Genomic DNA, 27,705 nt, shown 5'->3' on the forward strand with positions numbered 1-27,705 from the left:
CTGGCTGAATTATCAATGTTGGCATTGCTCAAAGCAAAAGCATAGCTTCGCCTTTCATAAACATGTGGACTAGAATCAATAAAAATGAGTGGAAACGTATTCAGTAGGATGATTTTTAGTGAAACTTGAAGTTAACTTTTTTAAGGCATATATTTTATTTACTGCAAAAATATTGAGCCTACAAAAGAGATTATTCTGCACCAATAACAAGGAAAACAAAATCCTCACTAAAAGGACTTGCTGCATGATATCTTACTGAAGACTGTGGTTGACATATTAATATTTTCTACCTCTCAAATTCCTTCAGTTTATATAAGAACATAGGAGAATTTCAGAAACTATGAATGTCATTATAATAGTGGTGTGTATTTCAGAAAGCATTGTGCTCTGCCAACGGAACTGCTGCAGAACAGCTCCAACTAGCCATATAACTCACAAACCAGATTCCTCCAAGGAAATGCTTCTGGAAAAGTTTTATTCTAATTGATGTACTCTGATGTTATGAGCAGAATTTTCCAACTGAAAAATGTCTTTTATGGCTAGTCGTCAGCCAAATGATCTGGCTGTTGTTGACCACCCACTTAAGATGCAGAGATCTGGGAAATATTAACTATTGATCTCTTTTCTTGGGAGTATGGAACTTAACACTCTTGTGCTCCTGCATCTTCTCAATCATTCTGCTCTGAGTGTGTGTGTGTGTGTGTGTGTGTGTGTGTGTGTGTGTGTGTGTTTAAATTCCCAATGACTTTCCAATAGTTTCCCTCTGAACTTTCTCTTCATTGTCTCATTTGTCACAATCTCTTTAGATTCATCAACAACCCGAATCTCAGCTTTGATTCTATTACTCCTCAACAAAATAGTTCAGTATAGTAGTGTTTTCATATCATTATAAGCAATATTTCTTAACTAAATATTTATATGCATGATTGCATTACTCTGTTCTTTGTACGAATGCGACCTTGACAGGCACCACATACACCTGTGAGTATCAGTGGACAGAGAGATTGGGTGTATGAGCAGGTGTCTCCTTCTTCCCTTCTACAATGTACAGCAGTGCCAGAACCATGCCAAGTGCACACTTCTGCCAGGCCATATCTGAATCACAATAGACAGGGCTAGCTGTCAACAAGGAGGGTGCCTACTCTCGTTGTGTTCAGTTCTATTGCAATTGGTATACAAACTATCATGGAACAGGTGAAACTTTATGCTTTTTGAAACCTTACCATTTTACACTTTTAAAATATTCCATCCCTATAAAGAGGTAGTATTCTCCCTTGTATAATCATTACTACATATAAATATGTTAGGAGTCTGTAACAAAAGTATGTCTGGGTGACATAAGAATTTGAAGAATTTGTATTAAAATAGTTATCATTTGTGAAATATCTCTGGAAAAGGATATTTTATATGCAAAGTCTAGATTGCTGCTTCATTAATTTCATCATGTGGAATGCAGACCTACAAAGACAGCAGTAGAGAATCCTCCACTCTGCTTTCACTCATAGAAGCATCTTTTTCTGTAAAATGGCATTCAGTGTTCATAACCTTGGCGTTGTAGGCAGTTTTCAACTTGTGCTTGTTAGTTTTCATGTTTCCAATTTGCAGAGTTAGGAGATGCATACCCTCTTCCATTAGAATACAATTAGTGGTCATGTGTTTCCTGATGGAATAAAACAGAGCAACCTGGAGTGTCTTTTCCAACATCTCATATCAAATCTCTTACCATGGCCTTCATTTGGAAGAAATACACAGCTAGGGAGACACACTCACCAACACCACAAAAATACAGTCTCTAAAATCCAGATTATACATTAATTATTAGGGGAAGTCATTGAATTCTTCAACCAGTAAGAAGGCAGGAAGTTCAAATCTAGAAATGAAATGACTCTCAAAAGCATTTTAATTAATTGCAATGCATGAACTTTAGCTTGTGGTCCTGAAAATTATGATACAGAGAAATTCTTCTTCTGGAAAGAAGGAGTAAATGTACTTTCTTCTATTCCTACTGCCACATACAATGAAGACAGACACAAATACACACCACACATATGTGTGGGGGGGTGGAGAGGAGAAAGAGACAAAAATGGGGAGACCATTAGAGAAGGCATACCATCTAAATACTGTAGACCTCAGTAATAACAGTGATGAGCTTGATGTGTTTTCTTTTTGCTTCTTATATCCTACACTTAGTGTTGAGAAAGCCAATGACCCAGAAATACCAATGGCTATAGAAAATCAATGGTCAGCCTCATAAAGCATGAAACTACCAGAAAGTGGATCCGAATTCAGCAGTAAGATGCTATCCCTCTACCCTCACCAATGCCAGCAAAGACTGAGTGAAATCTAGACTTCCACAGTGATACAGTTAACAGGTAACCCAACTTCTCTACCACAGTGACATGAGAAAGGCCAAGGAGAGAACAGGGACTTTCCTTGTTGACAGCCAATTACAATACATTCTCTCAAATGATGTCCATGAAATGCAAATGAGGAAATCAGACTTCCAACCCCGCTTGGCATTAACAAGGCACACATTTCCTATCATGTTAGATGGCATCAGTGTAAGACTAAGGAGAAAACAGAACATTGACCATTTCCCAGTAGCAATGGGGCAACTCCCCTGTGACTGTGATGTCAGTTGAGCTGCCAAAAATCCCAACTTGTCCAATAATAATGAGGTACATTACCATTGCAGGTTAATAGAGGCCACATGGAAAAGAACCTGCAAATAAGAAGGTTGTGCTTTCTCAAACTGGTCCCCTACCTAAGCAGTGACATGAAAATGTGGCAAAACATAAAGTTTAAACAAAATTTAGAGCCTCAAAACGTGATGTGAAAATGTACAGGTGTCCATGGAATATCACTCACTTCTCATGTCAAGAAACAGAAAGACCAAAAATCAAACACACATGGTTACTAATAAATATCAACTTCAAGAAGATAAAGATGTTATAGTTATATAAGATTTTAAAGCAATAAGCATTTATGGACAGACTTAAATTTTAAAAACTACAGAGAACTTCAAGGGAGAAAAAGTAGAAAAATCTCAACAAAGAAATAGATGATATGAAAAATGAAAATTTTATAACCAAAAAATACAACATTGGAATAAAAATCTCAGTATATAATTTCAAAAGAATAACGAAGACGACAGAGGGAAGAATCATTGAACTGGAATGTAAAAGAAGATAAATCACTGGATATGAAAACAGAGAGAAAAATAAACTGAAATGCTGAGCAGAGACTCAGGGATCTCTGGCAATAAAACAGAAGAACTGACGTTCATGCCGGCAGTGTCCTGAAAGGAGAGGAGTCAGAGGAAAAGGCTGAAAAGGAACTGAAAGAAAAAATTAATTGATGACTTCCAAAAATTCTTAAAAGATATAAATCTATTTATTTAAGGAACTGAACAAAACCATACACACACACACACACACACACACACACACACACACAAAAGTACATATCAGCATCATTTCCAAAAACTAAAACAGAGAAAAAAATCGTGCAGTCAGAAAAAAAAAAAAAAAAATAACACCATGTTCAAGAGGAAAGTAATTTAAAAGGCAACAGATTTTTCAACAGGAACCTGAGAGTAGAGAATAAATTGCATGACATTTTCAACTATTTTAAAAAAAGAACACTATCTCCTGAGAACCCTCTATCTAAATTTTTTTTTGTTTTTGTTTTTGTTTTTTTAGGAATAAATGATAAATCATGATACTCTCTATGTGAAAGGAAACTGAGAGAATTTGCTTCTTTTATACTTCCCTTTAAAGAATGGTCAAAGAATATGCCACGCAGAATGGAAGAAGCTTTGAGATATCAAGGAATAACAAAAAAGGTATCAAAAATATGATAAAAACAACATGTTTTCATTTTCTTTTCATATTTTCTCAAATATATTTTATGGTTAAAGTAAAAGTTACACTACATGTGATATGATTCTTATGTACCCAAAAAAATATTTAAGTCAACTGCATTATTACCAAGTTGGTAGTGGGACTTAAAGGTAGATAAGATTTCTACTCTTACCTTGAGCAGAAAAATAATGTTATCTAGAGATCATGAATTCATGTGAAAATACACACACAAAAACAGCATATATCAACCAAAATGGAATTCTGAAAGACTGATCAAGTAATTTAAAGGAAATAAGAAAAAAAAAATGGAAGTGAAAAATAGAGGGAATAAATGGAAAACCAAAATATAATAGCAAGTTTTAGATCAGACATATCAATAATTACATGTAATATAAATGTAATTATATTATGTATTAATGTAAACTAGTGTATAAATACACCAATTTAAAAGAAACAAAGATCAGTAGTATGTATATGTGTGTAACCAAATTTATTCTATATAAATGAAACTCAATTCAAATTTAATAATAACATCCACAAGTTGACCTTAAAAATGTAGAAGGTATGTAATGAAAAGTTTAATAAAAAATGTATCAGAAATGATTATCTTCATATCAGATATTACGGACCTCAGAGTACAAAGAGAGAGAAATTGATATTAAGTAATGATAAATCAGTCCAACAAGAAGTCATTCCAATTCTGAATGTGCTGGTTAAGTAGGGCAGGGTAAGTGAATTAGAAACTGGACACAGATTATCAGTTTTTGCTTCTATAAACTTTACCTGTCTCTGTCTTTCTATCTGTCTATCTGTCTTACACACACACACACACACACACACACACACACACACACACACACAAAACCACACCGTAGTGAAATAAATGAATGATGAGCATTTATCACATAGAGATGTTGGATTCAGTGTCAATTAAGAATAATAGTCTAGAAAACTAATAATACGGTGCTATTATGATTAAAGAATCAGGTGAAGAGGTGAATTTAGTGGACAATGAGCAACTTCATGTTAGACATAGTACATTGTAATATTTCAGGGAAACTTAACCAATTTTTATAGTTGTTTTCTTATGGGTTCTATCAGACAATCTGTTAAACCTGTATATTCTTTCTCCGATTTATTGATTCAATACATACAAATAGTTAAAATTACAAAGAATAGTATTTGTAATGAAATTTGGATGTAAAGACATTAAAAATATGATATAGTAGCATATGTGCTTTCATAGTGCATTAAAAGATTTTCTTTTTAATGAACATAGAAGTTAAAGTTATACTTTCTTTTTAAATGAAATCCCTATGTGAATACTTTTGCTCATCAATTTGAGTATGAATATTAAACTTCAAGGTGAGATGTAATTAACCTCCTTCCACATAAAGTTTAAAAAATTACTGTGGAGATAGAATAACACAAAGCAATGCAGATGCCTGGATCATCGAGGTGAAGACTTGTCCCCACATGGTCTGGTGGAATAGTCAGGGGATGCAGAGCACAACTAGGGTTGAAAGAGCCAGGTCTCTGGGATGTTGGAGACGTTAAGACTGCACTCACATGTAATCGTACAAAGTGAGTTAATTACGAAAGTAATTTGATGCAGTAACAATTCAAATTGTATTCCACGTATTGGTGGCAATTATAATGTAGCGTTTTATGTAACTTATATGATAGATAGGTTTGTGCTTTGGTGTCAGTTATGAGCAGTGCCAATTCTGCTGAGTTATCCACCACCTTTGCTTACTCTCTTTTCAGTTAGAGATTAAGAACTATGTTTTTTCCGTTGGACCTGATGTCCATGTGATGTATACAGACCCTCTGTGGACCACATGTTATTGGATCGTGCTTAACTAAAGAAAAATTTCTTACTAATTTTAACTGAATTTAAAGATAATGGTAAAGAAGAACTGAGAAATAGTAAGTCATGAAACTGTGTCTCTATCAAGGCACTGACCGAGGAAGAAGACAATGTCTAGCATCATATTCAGCATATTAGCATTTAGGGAATGAGACAGGAACAGAAATGCAGATGGAAATCTAAGTGGACATTAGATGCCTGGTATCTAACTTAGTCAAAGGGCAGCAAGACTGAAAGTAGTATGGTCTGCCTAATTGTTCTGACACTGACATTACCAACTAGCAAGCAACACTGGCTAACGAACGGGGTAACATATTGTAGAGAGTGCTCCTGGAAGCTTGTGGTGGACAGAATTCTATAGATGTGCTCTGTAATTCCCATCTTCAGATTATGTGATCAAACACTCATCTTGGTGCTGCTGTGACAGGGCTCTGCAGCTGTGATTATGTTTACTAACAATAATAAAGGACTATCTGAAACTCCCCATAGAATTCCAACTATTCACATGAGTCCCTAGGAAACAAAGGCATTCTCCCACTTGGAGTGAGAAAATGTGAAGGAAGAGAAAGGGAGAGCAGAGCTGAGGCAAAGAGATTGCAGAGAGATTGGAGACCCGAGGATTCACCCTCGGTGGTTGGCATAGAGGCTGGGAAAGGAGGCACCAAACCACAAAGAGGCACAGCCCCCAGAGGCTGAGAGCCAGCCCTGGCCTACAGTCAGAAACCTCAGCTAGGCTACCACCTGGATTGGAAATCTGGCAATAACCAGTGAGTTTCAAAGCAGATTCAGCTCTGTAGTCTCCAGAAAGGCTTGGAGACACGGTGACACCTGGACTTTTCCTTCTGAAACCAAGCCACGCTGTATGCAGGTTTCTGACCTGAGTAACCATGGATGCTCCTGCCAATCTGCCACAAACAAGCAGCAGGGGTGTGAACGCAGGATGTTGGGCACTTCAGAGCAGACTTTGCCTAGCAATAGACTGAAGCTCATGTAATTCTGAGTAGCGACTCAGGACAGGATGGGAGACAGCTGGGTTTGCTATGCTTGGATCTGAAACTCCCTCCAAAGTACCCAGGTTGGCCCTATTGAGAGGTAGGGGAAACTCAAGAGGGGAGACCTAGTGGGAGTCTTCTCATCAGTGGAGGTGTGTCCTGGAAAGGGACTGTGGGACCCTGGTCCCTTCCCCTCTCTCTCCTTAACTCCCAGTCAAGAGGTGAATAGCTTTGCTCCTCCATGCACTGCCTACCACAGGCCCAAAGCAAAAGGACTAAAGGACAAGGTCTGAAATCTTTAAAACTGAAACCTCTAGACCGCTCTTCTTGATAAGCTGATGATCCGTTGCAGTAATGGAAGCTGACTAACACAGTGGTTATTAGCATTAGTTTCCATCCTTTGCCCAAGACTCCCTGAAAGTTTGAATCTTCACCCATGAGTCACTAGTGTAGGCAAAAGTCTTAATATGGATCATCAACACCACCAATTGGCATAAGATCGTAAATACTCTAAAATCAAAAAACTATACTCTTAGCTAAATCTTTCTTGGCTTTTTTTCAGATTTAAATGTATTTAGGTTCCATATTGTTTTCAAGTGGCTTAAAAACGATTCCTGGTTTGTATCTGCTTTATCTAACAAATCAGAAAAGTGATTTTTATCCAAAACTTTTAAAATTTTTGAATTGTGTTTCACATAGATATTAATTATAAATTCAAGTGTAGTGTGTGTTTTAAACTTCATTTTATCTACTTATTATTAAATGCTGTGTCTTCAAATCCAATACTAACATCAATATGACTTTGGTACACAATCAGGGTGTGAAACGACGTGATTGCCAGGATCTAAAATCTTCTGTTGTGTTTGACTTTTCAATTTTTTTGAGCACTTTCCTGACTGTGGAAGGAAAACCAAATTGCTATTTTGGCGTCTAGAAATTAGTTGAAAAATAGTAGGTGAAAGTTACTACAATTTGTTGCCTTAATGTAGATCAGAGGTTAGCTACACAGTAGAAAGGAATTCATTTATAAATGTACAACTTCCTGTATATTGAGATTTCTGTTATAAATTTAGACAAAGGTGACAGAAACGATGTGATATGTATAAATGAGTTTCTCGGGCACTGAATGCTTTTGGTGCACTGACCCGTGTGAAGTGTGATTAACGCTGAGGAGAGGGCAGACAGACGTGCCCAGTGGAACAGGGAATGTCTGAAAAGACGAGGAGGGAAGTAGGTTTGCCTCGGTAAGGCTGTTTAGGTGCTCGTTAGTAAGATCTACGGGACAGATGCCCTGCCTTCATGCCTTGCCTTTTGAACCTGTATAGATATCTCTTTAACCCTAGAGAGCCATCCATAAAGACTGCATAGAACTATACAGGAAATGCTTCTGAGTACAGTTTTCTAAAAGCAAAACTTAACTACCTTCCACAAACACACTGTGAACTTGAGTTAAAGATCATGAAGTTAGGTAGAAAGGTAGTTAATGAAACATAATAAAAATATGCTGTTATTATTCATCCTCCCAGATAGACTTAGAGGTTAAAAAATACACCCACTAATATGCAATTTTACCTACAGAGTGGTGAAGAAGAGAAGATGCTGTTACTAGTGTTTGGCTGACTGAGCTTAGCGAGTGTCTTTCCTTATTTGCCATTGTTGAAATAATAAGGGCCGTGGGGGCCAGTACCAAGGGGCTGCTGGCCTTCTACTGTTCCTATGTGGCTCAGGACCTTTACTTCTTCCTCCAAATTAGATAAAACTGCCCAGTCTGCATGCCCATCAATTTAGTAGCTCTCAGAGATTGGTCATGTGCTCCATGACTGAGTTCACCCCAAAGTAACCGGAAAATGGAACTCAACATTAAATTACACAAATTTGTCTCTTGCTGCCTGCCTACCCCTTAAGGAAGACACACAGTACAATTTCACTCCAAGAGGCTTTGGAATTCAGGTGGAGAAAAAGAAAGGAAAAAAGGAAATACAAGAAACAGAACGAAAATACAAAGAGCACAAAACATGAACTTTTCTCAAATGGAGAGAGTGTATTTGGCATTAAGAAGAAAAGCTATTAAGGCAGACACTTTGGTTTGAATGACAGCTCCAGGCTTTGACACCAGCCAGTCACCTTCTCTCAGGCCTCACTTTCATCTACACCAAGGGGACAATGAAAGACATTGTGTGCAGAGCTGTGCTGGTAAGGCACAAGTCACAGTGGCTCCCAGAGTTGGTGCGTAAGGTGTGTGTTAAGGAGTCAGACTCCCGGTCACCAACTTATGACTCCCATCAGGGACACCAGCGGTGGCCGCTTGGATGGTGGACTTCCATTTCAGTTTCACAGCGGGCGTGTCTGCCTTTTCCTCCTTCCATCATCTCTCCAACAGCAGCTCTCTTGAAGCAGAAATAGACATATAAATAGTGTGTTTTCTTTTATTGGTGCATTACACTTATACATAAAAAGTGGGTGATTTCATCAACTTTTTCACTGCTGTGACTAAATGACTCGACCAGCACAACTGGAGAGAAGGAAGAGTTTGAGGTCTCATGGTTTCAGAGGTCTTAGTCTACAGAAGACGGGCTCCATCGGTCTGGGCTCAAGGTAAGGAAGAGCATCATGGTGGAAGAGTGTGGCAGAGGGAAGCAGCACAATTCATGATCAGCACGCAGGGAGAGACTGCACTCACCAGAAACAAATATATACCCAAAGCCACGCCCCAATTCCCACCTCCTCCAGCCACCCCCACCACTTCAGCTAGTCCCATCAGGGGATTAAACCGCTGATTAGGTTAACACTCTCACAGCCCAGTCATTTCTCCTCTGAGCCTTCCTGCATTGTCTCACAGGTGAGCTTTTGGGGGCACCTCATATCCAAACCATAACGGGGATTCCTTTTGCAGTAGTTGTAGACACACATAGCATAGTTTGATCAATTTCATTCCCTGGTACCTTCCCTGTCTCTCTTCTCCTTCCTTCCCCTGATCTGTTTCCCCTACTCTAATTATTTTCTTTCCATTGAAGTTATTATTATTATTATTTTAATTAGTGCAGTATAATTGTGTGTGTGTGATTCACACAAGGACATAGCATGGTTTGTAGGTTTCATTCTGCAGTGCTTTTCCATGCACTCCTCTCCATCCTCTTGTTTTCTTTCCTCTACTTACTGGTCTCTTTTCTATTTTCATGAGATTCTTCTTTTTATTCCATTTCTATCCCCCTCCCCTCAGCTTCCACATGAGAAAAACATTCAACCCTTGACTTTCTGAGTCTGGTTTATCTCACTTAGTATGTATGGTATTCTCTAGTTTCATACATTTACCAGCAAAGGCCAGAATTCATTCTTCTTCATGGCTGAGGAAAACTCCATTGTGTATATATACCACATTTTCTTTATCCATTCATCTGTTGAAGGGTACCTAGGTTGGTTCCAAAGCGTGGCTATTGTGAATGGTGCTGCTATAACATTGGTATACATGTAACACTGTAATATGCAGACGTTTGTTCTTTAGAATAAATACTGAGGACTAGGTTAACTGAGTCACATGGCAGTTGAACTCCTTTTAAGGAAGCTCCAGCCTTCTTTCCAAAGTGGTTGTACCAATTTGCAGTCCCAGAAACAATGTATGAGTGCACCACAGAGACAAGTCCATACAGTAGTTGATCCTTGACAAAGGTATCAAAAACATGTGTTGGAGAAAAGACAGTCTTTTAAATAAGTGATGCAGGGGAAACTAGATAGCTATATGTAGAAGAATAGAATTAGAGCCTTCTCTCTTGCCTTGAACAAAAATCAAATCAAAGTAGATCAAGACCTAGGAATTAGACCAAAAACACTGCAACTGTTAATGGAAAACCTGGGATCAACTCTCCAATGTACTGGTTCAGGCATTGACTTCCTCAATGAAACCCCTAAAGCTCAAGAAAGAAAACTGAGTCAGTAGCAGGATCATAAAATTAAAACGTTCCTGAAAAGCACAGGAACTGATTAAGAGTATAAAGTGAGAGCCTACAGGATGGGAGAAGATCCTTGCCACATGATCAATCCTCAGATAGCTGATTCATATTCAGAATATATAAGAAAAATAAAAAAAGAAACAACCCCTGAAATCAAATAAAACAGTCAAAAATTAGTAAAAGATTTAAACAATCATTTCTCAAAAGAAGAAAAGTGTCAAAAATATATAAAAATTGTTCAACATTCTTAGCAAACAGGGAAATGCAGATCAGAACTACACTGAGGTTTCATTGTGCTCCATTTATGATTGTAATCGTCAAGAATACAAACATAGATAGTATCCTTACGTGAGCATCTTATATCTCTGGATCCATTCATTCTCAGATCTGCATCTCCACTTAAGAAAAGTAAAAAAAAAAATCACATTTCTCCTATGTAGCAGTAGGTTACACTTGGAAACATTACTTGTACTTAAATATGAACGTAACTAAAAATCAAAAGATACTGTGCATGTGGTAGAACTGAAAGAGAAGTGGCTTATATGTGGAGGAAGAGCACAGGGTTCAGAGGGGGCAGTGTTTCCAGCAAAGACTTGCAGGTGCACACCTGTTCTCATTGGCTGGACTTATTAAAAACCAGGCCTGTCCCAGGCATTCAGGACACGTGACTGTCCTGTCTGAAGAGTGAGGACACGGTGCTCGGCCTGGTTTGCATTCCCTAGCTACACACCTCAGCTATATCATGACAAATGTCTAGGCCTCTGGCCTCATTGAGAAAGGGAACCCAGGTGGTGATCTGCTCTGCTCCTACTGTGTACAAAGCTTGGTGTGGCTATTGACTGGAGAAGACTCACAGCCTACAATGCTGGACGCAGATGCTCTGTAAAAGGTTCATCCTTCTCAACACAATAAAACATAAATAACAAACAAGACAGAGGCTGGAATGCAGAAAAGGACTGGCATGGAATCTGAGAATGATGCTGTCGACTCGACGAGGGCCCTGAACAAAACTGATGCAGGCTCAGCAGTTAAGGAGGGCACTGGCCAGAGCTGCTGGACCACTTCCTGCTCCTGCGGAGAAGTGGCAGTGGTCTCCGGAGTCAGGTGATCTGTTCCTGGGAAAGTAAGCCAAACAACCCCCTCCTGCCTTTTTCTTCCCCGCTTCCCAATTAATTACCAAATCCCCCTTCTGTCACGCTGGAGAGAGGTCGATGAGCAGATGGAGGGGCTGGGGGGTCACTGGTGTGTACGCTCTTATCCACAGTTATGTTCCTTATTTGCTAATTGATAGCTGCCAGTCGAAGCCTGAAATAGGTACAGGTATCTATCTGTCTGTTGGTTGCTGTGTCTCTACGTTGTATACATTTTATGTAATCTCATTCTTCATGTTTCAAGTTGAGTGTTTTCTCAGAGAGAAATTTTGTGAACAGTTATTCTAATCATGGCTCCTCACATTTAATTTGGGTCTTTTATCTTCAAAGAACCCATGGAGACTGTTATTACATATGTATTTAGTGCTTGTCAGCTCCCGATTGACTAGAGGCTCCCTGGCAACAGGAACTATCTGTATTATCTCCTCAGAGCACGCAGTAGGGGCTCAGCAACACTGGTTGAATGAATAATAACTATTAGCTAAGTAAATGAATCTGGTAAAAATTAGTGATGGAATAAATATTATTATTATAAAACTCAAAATAAAGGCTACCACCCTGTAATGGAGAAGAAGCTGTGTAGGCAAAGGAAATTTGTGGTCGATTTTTGGGAACAAAAAATTGGAAAGGAAAAATAGGGAAAATCCAGCATGCATTTATTTTATTATTAAAAATTCCCAAGAAATATTTTGCCACTTTTAGAAACTAGATAGAGCCAGAGATGGCAGAATGCGGGATCTAAAGCACAAATGTGAACAATTGTTCTTTAGAAGCTTTTGCTTTGACTTATTGGCAGATTATCTCACTGCGATGGACTGGAGAAAGTTATAACTGCACCATAGAAACCTTAAAATGATGGGAAGTCAATAATCATCAATAGGAAATATTGTGTATTTTTTGTGAAAAACAGGAAGGTCCATCAAGGAATAAAAAATAGGAAGTCAGTAGGGTTTTGGAGAGCAGTTTAAGTTTTAGAAGAACAGAAGTATTATGGTTGATTATTATGGGAAACAGACGGTAGATAAATGGAGACTGAAAAAAAGATTTCTTCTGGGCAGTGATTCATAAAAGATGCCTTAGAATTCCAAGCAAGGTCAAAGGAAGTACTTCCTAGATACACTGGAACGAGTTTGTTTGAAGGCAGAGAAGTAGGAGCTGGAGAGGAAGGCTGTGGTGCCTTTACTGTCCTGTGATACCCTGTTCCCACTGAGCACAACAGCCAACCACCCTAGAAACAAGGTTTATAGCATTGAGTTAGTAATAAAGTGAGTAAATAAATAAGCTTTCTTCTCGGGACACTTGCAGGTTACATTTTTTAATTTATTTATTTGTTCTAATTAGTTCTACATGACAGTAGAATACATTTATGTATTCTGATAAATCATACATAAGCAGAGTATAACTTTTCATTTTTCTGATTTCATGTTGTAGGATCACATTGGCCATGCAGTCATATATGTACATGTGGTAGTCATGTCTGTTTCACTCTACCATCCTTCCTACCCCCGTACTCCTTCCCCTCCCTTCACTCCCCTCTACCTAATATAAAGTAACTCTATTCTTCCCTAATGCCCACCACCATACTGTGAATTAGTATCTGCATATCAGAGAAAGCATTCAGCCTTTGCTTTTTTCGTTTTGGTTTATTTCGCTTAGCATGATATTTTCCAACACCATCCATTTACCAGTAAATGCCATAATTTCATTCTTCTTTAAACATGAGTAAAATTCCATCATCTATACCACATTTTCTTTATTCATTCTTCTGTTCAAGGACAGCTAGGTTGGTTCCATAGTTTAGTTATTTTGAGTTGAACTGCTATAAGTGTTGATGTGACTGAATCACTGTACTATGCTAATTTTAAGTCCTTTGGTTATAAACTGTGGAGTGGGACAGCTGGGTCAAATGGTGGTTCCATTCCAAGTTTTCTGATGAATCTCCATACTGCTTTCCATAATGGCTGCACCAATTTGCACTCCCCCAAGCAATATATAAGTGTACCTTTTTCCTTACATCCTCGCCAACATTTATTGTTGCTTGTATTCCTGACGGTTACATTCTGATTGGGGTGAGATGAAATCTTAGAGTAGTTTTGATTGGCATTTTTCTTATTACTAGAGATGTTGAACATTTTTTCATATATTTGTTGATTGCATATATTTTTCTGTGATGAAGTGTCTATTCAGTTCCTTAGCCCATTTATTGATTGAATTATTTGTTTTTTCTGGTGTTTTTTGAGTTCTTTATGTATTCTAGAGATTAATGCTTCATCTGAGAAAGATTTTCTCCCAATTTGTAGGCTCTCTCTTCCAATTATTGATTGCTTCTTTTGCTGAGGAGAAGCTTTTTAGTTTGAATCCATCCCACTTATTGATTCTTGTTTTAACTTCTTGAGCTTCAGGGGTCTTGTTAAAGAAGTCAGGTCCTCCGCTGATGTGGTGAAGATTTGGGCCTTTTTCTTCTAGTAGTTGGCAGAGTCTGTGTTCTAGTGTCTAAGTCTTTGATCCACTTTGAGTTGAGTTCATGCAGGCTGAGAGATAAAGGTTTAATTTCATTTTCTTACATGTGGCTTTTCATTTTTCCCAGGACCATTTGTTGAATATGCTCTCTTTTCTCCACTGAATATTTTTAGTGTCTTTATCTAGTATACGATAACTGTATTTATGTGAGTTTTTCTCTGTGTCTTCTATTCTGCACCATTGCTCTATGTGTCTGTTTTGGTGCCAATGCCATTCTGTTTTTATTATTATAGCTCGGTAGTAAAGTTTGAAGTCAGGTATTGTGATACCTCCTGTCTCACTTTTCTTGCTAAGGATTGCTTTGGTTATTCTGGGTCTCTTATTTTTCCAAATGAAGTACATGATTGCTTTTTCTAGTTCTATGAAGATTGTCATTGGGATTTTAATAGGAATTGCATTAAATTTGTATAAAGCTTTTGGTAATATGGTCATTTTGACAATATTAGCTCAGACTAGCCAAAAGCATGGGAGGTCTTTCCATCTTCTACTGTCTTCTTTAGTTTCTTTCTTTAGTGTTTTGTAGTTTTCATTGTAGAGGTTTTTCACTTCTTTTGTTAGATTAATTCCCAAGTATGTTTTTTTTTTTAGGCTACCATGAATGGGGTAGTTTTTAAATTTCTCTTCCAGTGGATTCATTACTGATGTTTAATTCATAGGCATTGATTTTATATCCTGTTACTTTGCGGAATTCATTTTTGTTCTAGAAAATTTTTGGTGAATTTGTTTGGATCTTCTAAACATAGAATCATGTTTTTGGCAAATAGTGATAGTTTGAGTTCTTCTTTGCCTATTTATATACCTTTAATTTCTTTCTTCTAATTGCTTTGGCTAGAATTTCAAGTTAAATGTTGAATACAAGTGGTGAAAGAGGACATCCTTGTCTTGTCCCAGTTTTTAGAGGGAATGCTTACAATTTTTCTCCATTTAGAGTTATGTTCACCTTGGGTTTAGCATATATGTCTTTTATGATGTTGAGATATGTTATTATCCCTAATTTTTCTATTGTTTTAAATACAAAGGGGTGCTGTATTTTGTCAAATGATTTTTCTGCATCTATTGAGATGATCATATGATTCTTGTTTTTATGTCTGTTGATATGATGAATTACCTTTATTGATTTCCATATATTGAAACAACCCTGCATCCTTGGGATGAACCCCAGTTGATCATGGTTCACTATCATTTTCATATGCTTTTGCATGTGATTTACCAGACTTTTATTGAGAATTTTTGCATCTATGTTCATCAAGGATATTGGTCTGAAGTTTTCTTTCCTTGATGTGTCTTTGGTTTTGGTATCAGGGTGATATTAGGCTTATAAAATGAGTTTGGAAGGGTTTCCTCTGCTTCTATTTCATGGAATAATTTGAGGGGTACCAGTTTTAATTTTTCTTTGCAAGTTTTGTAGAACTTGGACGAGAATCTGGTTCTGGGCTTTCCTTTATTGGTAGGTTTTTGATGGTGTTTCTGTTTCATTACTTGAAATTGATGTGTTTAAATCATGTATGACCTCCTGATTCCATTTAGGTAGGTCATATGTCTCTAGAAATTTTTTGATGCCTTCAATATTTTCTATTTTATTGGAGTATAAATATTCAAAATAGTTTCTAATTATCTTATGTATTTCAGTTGTGTCCATTGTGATATTTCCTTTTTCATCACATATTTTAGTAATTTGGGTTTTCTCTTTTTTTCTCTTCATTCATGTAGTTAGTGGTTTATCAATTTTATTGATGTTTTTAAAAGAACCAACTTTTTGTTTTGTAAATTTTTTCAATTGTTTCTTTGGTTTCAATTTCATTGATTTCAGGTCTGATTTTAATTATTTCCTATCTTCTATTGTCTTTGGTGTTATTTTGCTCTTCTTTTTCTAGGGCTTTGAGATGTAATGTTAGGTCATTTATTTGTTGACTTATTATTCTTTTAATGTATAAGCTCGATGCAATAAACTTTCCTCTTAGTATGGCCTTAATACTGTCCCAGAGATTTTGATATGTTGTATCAGTATTCTAATTTACCTTTAATTTTTTTTCATTTCATCTTTGATTTCTTCTACTCTCCTTTCATCATACAATAGTGTATTATTTAGTCTCCATGTGTTAGAGTAATTTTATTTTTAATTTTATCATTGATTCCTAATTTCAGTCCCTTATGATCTAATAGAATACAGGGTATTAACTCCATTTTTTGTATTTACTATGAGTTGCTTTGTGGCATAAGTTATGGTCTATTTTAGAAAAGGGTCCACATGCTGCTGAGAAAAAAGCATATTCACTCTTTGATGGATGAAATATTCTATATGTGTCAGTTAAGTTTAATTTATTGATTGTATTATTTAGTTCTATAGTTTCTTTAGGTTTTGTTTAAGAAGATCTGTCCAGTAGTAAGAGAGGTGTGTAAAAATCACCCACTGTTATTGTGTTGTGGTCTATTTTGTTCCTGAAATTGAGAAGGATTTGTTTAATGTGCATAGATGCTCCATAGTATGGGGAATAAATATTTACAATCATTATGTCTTGCTGATGTATAATTCCCTTCAGTAGAATGAATCATCCTTCTTTGTTCCTTCTGATTAACTTTGGCTTGAAGTTCACTTTACCTGCTATAAGAATGGAAACCCTGCTTGTTTATGTGATCTATATGAGTGATATGTTTGTTCTCATCCTTTCACCTTGAGTCTGTGGATGACTTTGAGCCTCTTGAAGACAGCACATTGTTGGTCTTATTTTTTAATCTAATCTGCCCATCTATGTCTTTTGATCGCTGAGTTTAGGATGTTAACATTCAAGGTTATTATTGAGATATGATGTGTATTCCAGTCATTTTGATTTATTTCTGGTTTTTAATTTTATTTAGTTTCTCCTTTCACTTTTCCTTTAGTGTGGTTCCTCCCTTTGCTGGTTTTCACTTGTTTTTTGTTTTTTGTTTTTTCATTTTCACTTCATCCCCATGGAATATTTTGTTGAGAATGTTCTGTAGAGCAGGCTTTCTAATTGTGAATTCTTTTAACTTTCATTTATCATGGAATGTTTTTATTTCATCTTCAAATCTGAAATTTAATTTTACTGAATATAAAATTCTTGATTGGCATCCATTTTCTTTCAGAGTTTGAAATATATAGTTCCATGACCTCCTAACTTTGAGGGCCTGGATTGAGAAATCAGTTCAGATTTGAATTGTTTTCCCTATATGTAATTTGCTTTTTTACTCTCACAGTCTTTAAGATTTTATCCTTATTCTGTATTTTGGAAATTCTCATTATAATGTGTCTTGGTTTGGGTCTGCTGCAATATTGTACATTTGGGGTTCTGTAATCTCTTGTATTTGATTTTTTCCATTTCATTCTTTAGGTTTGGGGACTTTTCTGATATTATGTTATTTAAAAGATTGTGCATTCCTTTAGTTTGTATTTTGCTCCTTCATCTATCCCAATAACTCTTAAATTTGGTCTTTCCATGTTATCCCATAATTCTTGGAAGTTCTGTTCATGAATTTTTATCATCTTCTCTGCACAGTCATTTAATTTTCAATATTAAATGTTTTGTCTTTGTTACCTGAGATTTTGTCTTCCAAGTGGTCTAGTCTTTTGGTGATGTTTTCTGTTGAATTTATAATGTGGTTTATTGATTCCTTCATTTCAGGGATTTCTGTGTGGCTTTTTTCAGAATCTTTAACTCTTTATTGAAGTGATCTTTCACTTCCTGTATTCTTTGATTTCACTTTTTATACCATTCTTTACTTCACAGTTCAGTTTAACTGCATGTATTCTAAACTCCTTTTTGAGCATTTTTTCAACTGTGTTGTCAGTGGATTCTCTTATTGGGGCATCTTGGTTTGTTTGGGGTGCTTTGTTCCCTTGTCTTTTCATGCTGCTTGTGTGTTTTCCCATCTAGGTGTATGGATTTGAGGCAGATCTACCCTGTAGATCTATATTGTCTCTGAAGATTTTCAGTACCGCCCCCTTTTAAAAGGTAGACCATTATCCACAGCACCCAGTGTATACAATATAGAGTCTTAAATCTAATACCTCCCACTAAGGTGTCTACAGCTTTCTTCATATAAATAGAAATGATGATTTTAATCACTGTCTACAATATAAACAAAACATTTTCTAAATGGGTTTATAATTTCATGTGGTAGACAAAGAGGGTACAGAAATATTGTAGGAAGTGATGCTCATGAGGAAGAAAGAGAGAAACTAGAAGTAAAAATCCACAGGAAGAGCAGAAGAAGAACCAACAGATATTGGCTGTTAGGTGGAAAAAAGGTATAAAGGGAATCCAGGAAAACAGACAAGTGAGAGGAAGAATACCTATAAACAACAACAACAAAATTAAAAATATAAGATTATACAACAGAACTGCAAAACAACACGCATGTATCACTGTCCTCAACAAACATATGCATGAAAAATACCCTGCTACAAATATGGTGGAGATGTTGGAGAAGAAAAATTAAATGTAAAATAAACATGGATTGAAAATTGAGCAACTGTCTCTCTTGGTGTTCAAAAGTTTCTCAGCCCTGTCTCTGACTTCCCACAAGACTGCCTGGCCCAGACTGGCCCTGGCAGACCCAGTCACTCTCCCACCAATCTCGCCTCAATATATCCTGGGTTCAGCCACATTACATTCCCAAGATCTCAATGCCACTGGAATTTGGAGAGAGACCAACAGGGATGAGCAATCCTGAGAAACAGCAACTAGACAGTGGTCACCAGCAATCCTAAGAGGAACACCCTACGCTCAGCCAAATCCACAGACACCCTGATACTGAACCTCTAGATCTTGGCCAGCATCCCCAGACAAGGTGGCTGTGCTCCAAAATGGTGGTGGCAAACCGGCTGGCACCTCAACCATCCATTCCTTGGCCAGCATCTCTAGATGGATGTGGCTATGTGCAACCAGACCTGGAGTCTCCATGACAGTCGACCTCTGGGTCATTGGTGGAAGTGGCTGAAGTGGGTCAGTGGCATTGGCAGTAGGTGAGGGGGTGATTGGCAGTGGTGGTGGTGGTATTGGTTGTGGCTGCAGCTGCAGCAGCACGCAGAGAGAAGACCTCAAGGCGATGGCCCCAGGTTACATTTTAAATATCTACATTTTGAAGCTGGTTTCTCTCACACTCGGTAGTTTGCAGTTGGAAAATGTATCTGTTTTGATTTTCTGAAAATAAACACAGGAGAGAGGAATTGATGAGTTGAGTCCTCCCAAAAGCAGGTGTCATGAGGTAGTGAAATGTTGAAGGGGAAAAGGGGAGTGATTGATAAAGGAGAGAGCCCGGAGGTGCAGGACAGCAAGAAGGACTCCAGGGATTACCGTAGCTCTGACACCTGCAAAGAGCGAAAAGGATGAGAGTGGGATTGGGTGGGCAGAGCTTCGGGCTACACCCAGGTGAGTCCCACCAGGACAAGGAGGAGCAGGAATACCTGAGGCTGGTGGGACTCTCGGGCTCGTCCTTGGCTGGGAGATGCCTGGCTTCTTGCATAACAGTATGGAGGTTTCTGTGTTAGTCCTTTAGGTCTCTATGACAGAAATATTATAAACTGGGTTGCTTATAAATAACAGAAATGTATCGCTCCAGTTTTGGAGGTGGGAAGCCCAAAACCAAGCTTCCAGCAGGGTGAGTATGGGGTGAGGGCCTACTTTCTGGTTCACGGATTGTTGCTTGTAGGTCTGCTCTCACATGGTGGAAGGGGCATGCTCCTTTGGGGCTCCTTCCAAAGGGCAGTAGTCCCATTTGGAGCCTCATAGCTTGATTACTTCCCCAAAGGTCCCGCCACTCTGTGCTATCCCATGGAAGATTGGGACCCAGCATGTGATTTAGGGAGGGCACAGCAGCCGCTCTCTGGGGTGCAGCAATTGGAGGTTGTCAGCAGAAGTCACTCCCGGGTGAGGTTCCTCCAAGACTGCCACTAAATCAGGTCAGTAGAATCACTCCCATTAACTTCCCTGTGTACCACCTGGCCATCCGAGGCCTCTCTGTTGGTACCAATTTCTACAAAGCCTGACCATCGGCCTTCTTCAGACACGGAGGTGTAGAGTCGTGGAGGGCATCTGTACTTTCCTGTGTGTGGAAAACATCATCACTCTCCCGCAGGTTGTGACGTCCCTGATGATCTCCACCTGAGTATCCCCCACAGAGATTCATCTCAGAGCTTATTTTTGAAATTATGATTTCCCTGGCATTTTTGACAATTGCTCTACTGACCTGGTTCCAAATCCCATGAGTACCTACTGCCCAGTGGAAAAGAGAAATAAGGGCTCTAGTGGAAAAGGTTGAAGGAGCTTTAAATTCAAGTTACTGATTTTCTTGGACTTTTAAAAAGAAAAAAAAGGAGATGCCAAGTTTAATTGTTTTGAAAACATGCCGTGTGTTGGCAGAGGGGTGGAAGCAGCGTGCACTTTAATGCTTCTTTGGTCTGTTATGTCACTTGAGTGAAAAACTATTGACATTTTGAATTACATTTTCCATTTCTGCCCTTTATTGAGTACTGTGTGAGGAGACCTCCCCCTACACCTGACGTGTTTTCTATTCAGAGTTATCGCCTCTATTCAAATGGCCAACCACATTTTCTTCTCAGGAAAACACAATCATTTGGGGGCGCCTAATTTAGCTTGACTGCTCCCAGGTGCTCTTTTACAGGGTTGGCACACACACTCCCAAGAAGCCGGTTTTGGTTAGCACCCAATTGGAATAGGGATAATTGGCACCTTGGCTCAACACACACCTCTGCTGCCCACTGAAAACATAATCCCGCTAGCCACCACTGGGGTCCTGCACGCTGGTGGATTGCTCTGACCCCGATGAAAAGAAAAGTGGCTAACAGATATGAGTGAACAGGTTTGCATAAAAGCAAGCCTGTGAGCCAGCTGGACCTGTGTTTGTTCACTGTGAAAGGGTCAGGGACCTTGCATGGTCTTAATAAATAGCATCAACTGACTTCATATGTATTTTGGCACTAATCTTTGGCCTATGGCATCATTTCCTGGGGTTTAGTACAATATTAATAAAAAAAGGCAATTCCAGATTAGGCACAAATCAATGCCGTATTATAAATCAGTTTTAATTTTTCACTAAGAAACACAAAATAGGGTTATTGCTGTTTATGGCATTGACTTGAATATCCATATAACCAGTTTAAGTAATGATTTGCTTTATTTTAAATTCCTTGTTGGTTTATGTTTACTACTTTTTTAAAAAAGTTGTTTTCGTGGAAGTCTGATGTGGAATATAGCTCACCTCACAGCTCACAGGTCTCCCTTTGGCTTTGAAGCACACATTACATTTGTTTTTGCAGCCTCTCAATCTACTGTGACAACAAATTAGAGTCTGATGTAAATTAAAGCAAATTGCACAATAATTAGACGTGTTTTTCTTTATTTTTTTTTCCCTTTCCCTCTCCAAATGTAACTGTCATCAGATAATCTGGAAGTAAATAAGACAATTTGAGAAATTTGTTCTTGTTTTCATTAAGAATTATCTCTGGGAAATTTAATAAAGCAATTTTCCTTAAGGTCTGGAAATTTATTTTTCATTGTATAAAAGAATTTTCGCTAAAATAGAAAGAAGCAATCATCCTTTTTTCCTTATCTTCCTCTGCCTCCTCAGTTTTGATCTTGGCTCTGTTCACCTGCATTTTGAAATGCAATTGATGTGAGATACATCCTACGAAACCCTTGCATCGTGCAGTAAGATATCAACCAAAAACACTGAGATCAGTTGTTCCTTCTTATCGAATTGTCAATTTATTTTCTTCTTCTGACTTCAATATAGCTACAAACGTATTTAACGTGTGTAAGATGTGTTGTGAACATCGCGTCGATTCGGGGTGAGCACTGAACCTGGTGGTGGGGCCATGGTTGAGGAGCTGGGGCCTGGAGTAAAGTCTCCAAACCGCCCCCGCCTCCCAGTCTCCAGCTCCCCTGCCCCCAGCACCCAGCTCTCCCACCCTGCTCAGCACCTTCTGCTCAGTGGCAGCCTAGCAAGAACACTTAATCCACTAGGTGTAGAGAAGAACGAGGAGTAAATGCTCTTGCCTCTCTTCACAACTGTGCTGGAGCAGCCCGCACCAAGCGTGGGGCCTTCCAGACCACTGAGAAGGATTTCTGGGGACCTGCACTTTGGCTGAATAAATTAACCTTATGGGAACGGAACTACAACTTCCCCAAGGGGATTCTCATTTTTATGGAAGTAAGAAAAGAGTAAATTGAAGATTTGTGCTGAGATAGTGGGAAAATTAAACCTGAACTCAAGATCAACCATGGAGAAGCAATCAGGGCTCTGTATACATACAATAACTCTTGCATGAGTGCAGAAACACTGGGAACCGATGTCAAAACCCAAGCCCCTTTTAATTTGCTCTAGGGATTAAGTGGCACAAAACCCCTTTGCCCAAGGAGTGGGCAATAAATATGAGCACTTATTATCCCAAGTAGTCTGAGACTTTGGAAAAAAGTCTACACAAGCACAAGCGTGTCACATACAACACCAGGGGTGTGCACGTGTGGACACACACACATGTTCTCCAAGTACAAAACACAATTTTTGTTTTGTAATATTTTCACCATAAATGTTAAAATCGTCCGTTGGACTTTTACATTAAGCACAAACAACTATTCTGGAATGGAATGCAATCATGCTCCAGAGCCCTGGTAAATGATGCGTAGTGACTGATGGTAATAAGTAATAGATGACAAGCCAGTCCAGTTTTTTCATTTCACAAGGATCATGTGTCATAGGCAGAAAAGAGAAAGAAAACTGTTCTGCAATCCCCTGGATATTCAACAGGAATAGAGCTCACTTCACTGTTATTGTCTGGTTCAAAACCATTATCTAAGAGAGGGATACCTATGATACAGCTGAATGGGTCTCTAGTAATGGAAACAGTGTGATCATCTAAGAACCAACCACTCCACACCAATCATTCAATATTAAGCTGTCAACAATCATTTAGTCATTACACAGCATCAGAATGTAAGCTGAGGAAAAGATAGTATATAAAATATGGTGAAATGGATCACCTTTCCATTGTGATAATGTATCTGACTCCCTAAAATACATCATTTTCCCTTAAAGACTGTGGTAATCCTGGATACATGAGCAAAACCAAAAGACAAGATAACAATAATAAATGACTGAGACCAAAATTAAGAGGGCTTAGAGCAGAGTTCAGAGGGATACTCTGAAACACATTTTAGAGACTTCTTAAAAGCAAATTAGAGATGATAGTTCCTGGAGTTTCTCTATTTAATTAACTTGTCTTAATTTAGAATGTATGTGCACACCATAAGGTGAAATGCGTTCCTGTAGTATAAACAGATTCAGAGTTCATTGGATTTTATTCTTGGCTTCCTGAACCAAAAGATAAATGTAATTTTGCCTGTGATAATAGGCTTAGTGAAAAGAACAGTTATCGTATCTTTACTCACAAGCTGTCCCATCCTTCAATATCTCTCAAGACTTACATATTTAAGTACTCAAAAATAAGAGGGGTACGAATATTTACATAAAAACAAAGTCATTTTGAAAAGAAATAGAGGAACATGTTTCTCTAATTTTCAATTTTCTCATTTTTATTTGTACTATTGTAAGGGGTTTTTATTTCCCTTTTAAAATAATTTATTTCGGGAGTTTTGCTATGTTATTTTGAGTGTTGGATATTAAATTACTAGTTTTTTCCTGTGGTGGTTATGGTGACAAAAACTACTTTTTTGGAGAGAGTAGTCAACATGTTGACATCAACTACAATACACAGGATATTTTTTTTTTCTTATGGGTAAATTAACCTGACCGAAGAAACCTTGGATAAAAATTAATCTTTTTTCCCCACATAAATGCAAATTGAAATATAATAGAAAGTGGTGTTATAAGGTGATTGTCTCTGTTTCTGTATTTGTAAGAAGATTCTTTCCCTTCTCCTTTCACGGATAGAAATTGAAGCAAAGGAAGAGCCCTAAATCATTTTCTCTGCATTTGGGAAGTATCTGGGATGACACTATTGCCTAGCTTTATGCAGTTTCATTATAAAATGTACTGGAATTACTGTTCAGCCAATTTCTTGGTTAAAGACATTTCTAGAAGCAAAGCTCATAAGAGTAATAAACTGAAGACTTAAAATGTAAAAGAGTTCATGTCTGGTGTCCAAGTCAGGCTCCAGACTCTGAGGTTAGCCATTGTCTCCCAGGCAGGAGTGCAGAGTATTTCCAACAGCCTCTTCCACCTCCAAATCCTTGAACCCCATTCCATTGTTTGCTTGAAACAGACCTTGGTCTCTGTACTCAGATTCCTTCAGTGCTGATGGTGTCCCTAGAGAGGGGGACGTCTGATTTAGTTCCACATGTTCCCTGGCTCCATTGTTGTTCAAGATGGTGGCAGCCACCTCCACAGGCTTATGGACATTCCCTCTTCTGATGCTGAATCTTTTCATAGGGATTCATGAGCAATGACATTTCCCTTTAGAACAATAGACATCCACCTGAGATCAAGATCACATGTGTTTCAGTTATTTTATGCCATTTTATTTTCTTATTCTACAACTGAAGCTTTCTCCAGCTATTTTTCCAACTCCAATATTTCTCTTACAGAAGTTGTCACCACACTTGATGTTGATGCATGTGCACAGAATTTAAGTGGAAGGCTTTGACTTCCTGAACGCCTCCAGTGCAGTTGGAGACAGAATTGTGTCATCGATGTCTCCAGAGGGGGATAGTATGGGCAGAGGTCTTTGGCCTTTATCTGGAGAGAAGTTATGGACTAATGAATGGTTTTCCGGCAGGGTTACTCTCAGGAATATGCACCTTGGTTGGAATTCCACCCTCAAGCTCCCTGCAGTCCAAATCAAGAGCAGCATGTTCTGAAGACAAGAAGCAACCCAGACTTGGCAGAATTCCTTCATGCGGCCCTTGACTTCTTTCAGGCATGATCTGCAAACCTGGGACATTAGGAAAGTTTAGGAGATGGCACGGGAGTGAAAAGGTGGCCAAAGGCCAGGATATCGTTTCCCTCCTCTTTCCAGGAGCCATGGTTTGCAGCTCAGTAGTATGTTTACAACACATAATTTATTTTCTGTAAAATTGCTGGTCTATACTATCTGCTTTTTTGTTGCTGCTTTTCTCTTATTGTTTGTGTTTTATTCTGAGTATATCTCGGTATCTTTTATGAATTTATTTTGCCCATTGAGTTGTCTGGACTGGCCTTGAACTTGCCAAAGCTGACTTCAACATTAAGACCCTTCTACCTCAGCCTCCCAAGAAGCTGAGATTATAGGCCTGCACCACCACACCTGGCTGTTTTCAGTGTCTTATTGAAGAAAATATTACTTAATCCAAAATCAAAAATATTTACACTGTTTCCTCAAAGAATGCCATTGTCCTAGCACTGAGTTTAACTGTGGCCCATTTTGAGTTGCCTTTTTGTACGCGATGTGATATGGGGTTCCCAGCTCACTCTCTTCATGTGGACACACAGCTGCCCCAGCACGTTTCCATGGAAAGACTATCTTATCTCACTGAGTACTCTGAGCAGCTGGGACAATGACATAAAGGTTATTCATTGATCTTGTCTATTCATATGGCAGCACCAGACCCTTGAGTACCATAGTTTTGCAGTAAGTTTTGAAACGTACTATGGAAAATAGAGATATGCCAAATCCATGCTTCTTTTAAAATACAGTTTTGGAGATTCACTGTTCCTTGCATGTTCATATGGATTTTAGGATTTCTGCAAAAATGGCAGGGGAATGTTGATAAAGTTTGCAATGAATTTGTAAAAATGTGGGGTATTTTTTAATCATAACAATTGGTAAAAAGAAGATTTAATTAGGCTTTTAATTTCTCTCAACAAAGTTTTACAGTTTTTAACAAACAAGTCTTGCTCTTCCATGGGTAAATTTGTTTCTAGTTATTGTATTAAATAATAACATTAAAACCCTCAGAGGGTTCCATATTTAAGTCCATATCATCTTCAAAGAGAGGGTTTGACTTCTTTCTTTCCATTTTGGATTTTTACTTCTTTCTCTTGAAAAATAGCTCTGGATAAAACGTTCAATGCACTTGTCACCTTTATTTAGTAGATGTGTGGGGAGACATGTCCTCATCTGCTCCTACTCTTTGGGAAACATTTTCAGTGTTAAGCTTTTAAGTATGATGTTGACTGTGGGTGCCCTTTATCAAGTCTGTGGTGCTCCTCTTTTATCCTTGCTTACTCTGTTTTTATCATGAAAAGTGTTGGACTTTCCAATGATTTTTCTTATCATCAAGTGATGGTGTGTTGTTCTTCATTCTGTTAATAATCTGAGTTACAAAGCTGAATGTTGTCTATACAACCAATGCTTAATCCCTAGGACAGATCCCACCTGATCATGGTAGACAATTTCTTAACATGCTCTTGAACATGTGAATGCCCTCGGATTTGGTTTTCTAGTATTTTCTGAGGATGTAGGCATTGTCGTCAACATGGATATTAGTCTGTAGCTTGTTTGCCTTTTTATATCTTCAGCTGACTTTAATAACTTGCAATTATTTACCTCATGAAATGACTTAGGAAATACTTGCATATTTTGGAAGAACTTAAGCAAGGTCAGTATTACTGCTTTAACTATTTGATTGTATTCACTTCTGAAGTCATCTGGCCCTGATTTTTAATGTTTTTGCTAAAAATTTTTGATTACTGATCATTCAAATTTTCTGTTTCTTCTCAATTCAATTTTAGAAATTTTTGTGTTCCTAGGGACTTATCTCCTTCATATGGCTACATAATTCTGGACACAAATTTTATCACAGTATTATCCTAAAATCATTTTTATTTTTATGATCGGTATTATTGTCACTGCACTTAGTACTCATTTAAGGACTTTGAGCCTTCTTTTTTCCTTTGTCTCTCATTGTATTCTTTTCAGGGTTCTATAAAAGGTGATCCTCACAGCTTTCCTGTTTTAGTTTTCATTGCTTTTATACACGGAAAAGCCTCAGAAAATCCTTTCTCTTACCCCATAAGAACTGAAGCACCCACTTCTTTATTAGCCTGAATGCTAATTTCAATTGGAAATGAATAGGTCAACCAACAAAATCTCTGCAAAGTTGAAAAGATGAAATCCATATGTGTGCATGTGTAAGATTTAGGAAAATTCCTCTCATCGGTCTCTTAGTAAATTTACTCTTATTGTAGATGGATGAAAGTAATCTGATCTTATAGATTTTTTTTTCATTTTTTTCAGAAAAAATCATCTTCTATGGAGTATTCTTCACAATCATAACACAACAAAATTAATTAAATATTAGGTCTATAAAATGAAAGAAAACCTCTCTTATTTTTGTTTGCAATTTTCAAAGAAAATGAAGGAATGTCCCTTTGGGATTTTAGGGT

Source organism: Sciurus vulgaris (assembly GCF_902686455.1).
Source record: "Sciurus vulgaris genome assembly, chromosome: 4".
NCBI classification, from domain to species: domain Eukaryota; kingdom Metazoa; phylum Chordata; class Mammalia; order Rodentia; family Sciuridae; genus Sciurus; species Sciurus vulgaris.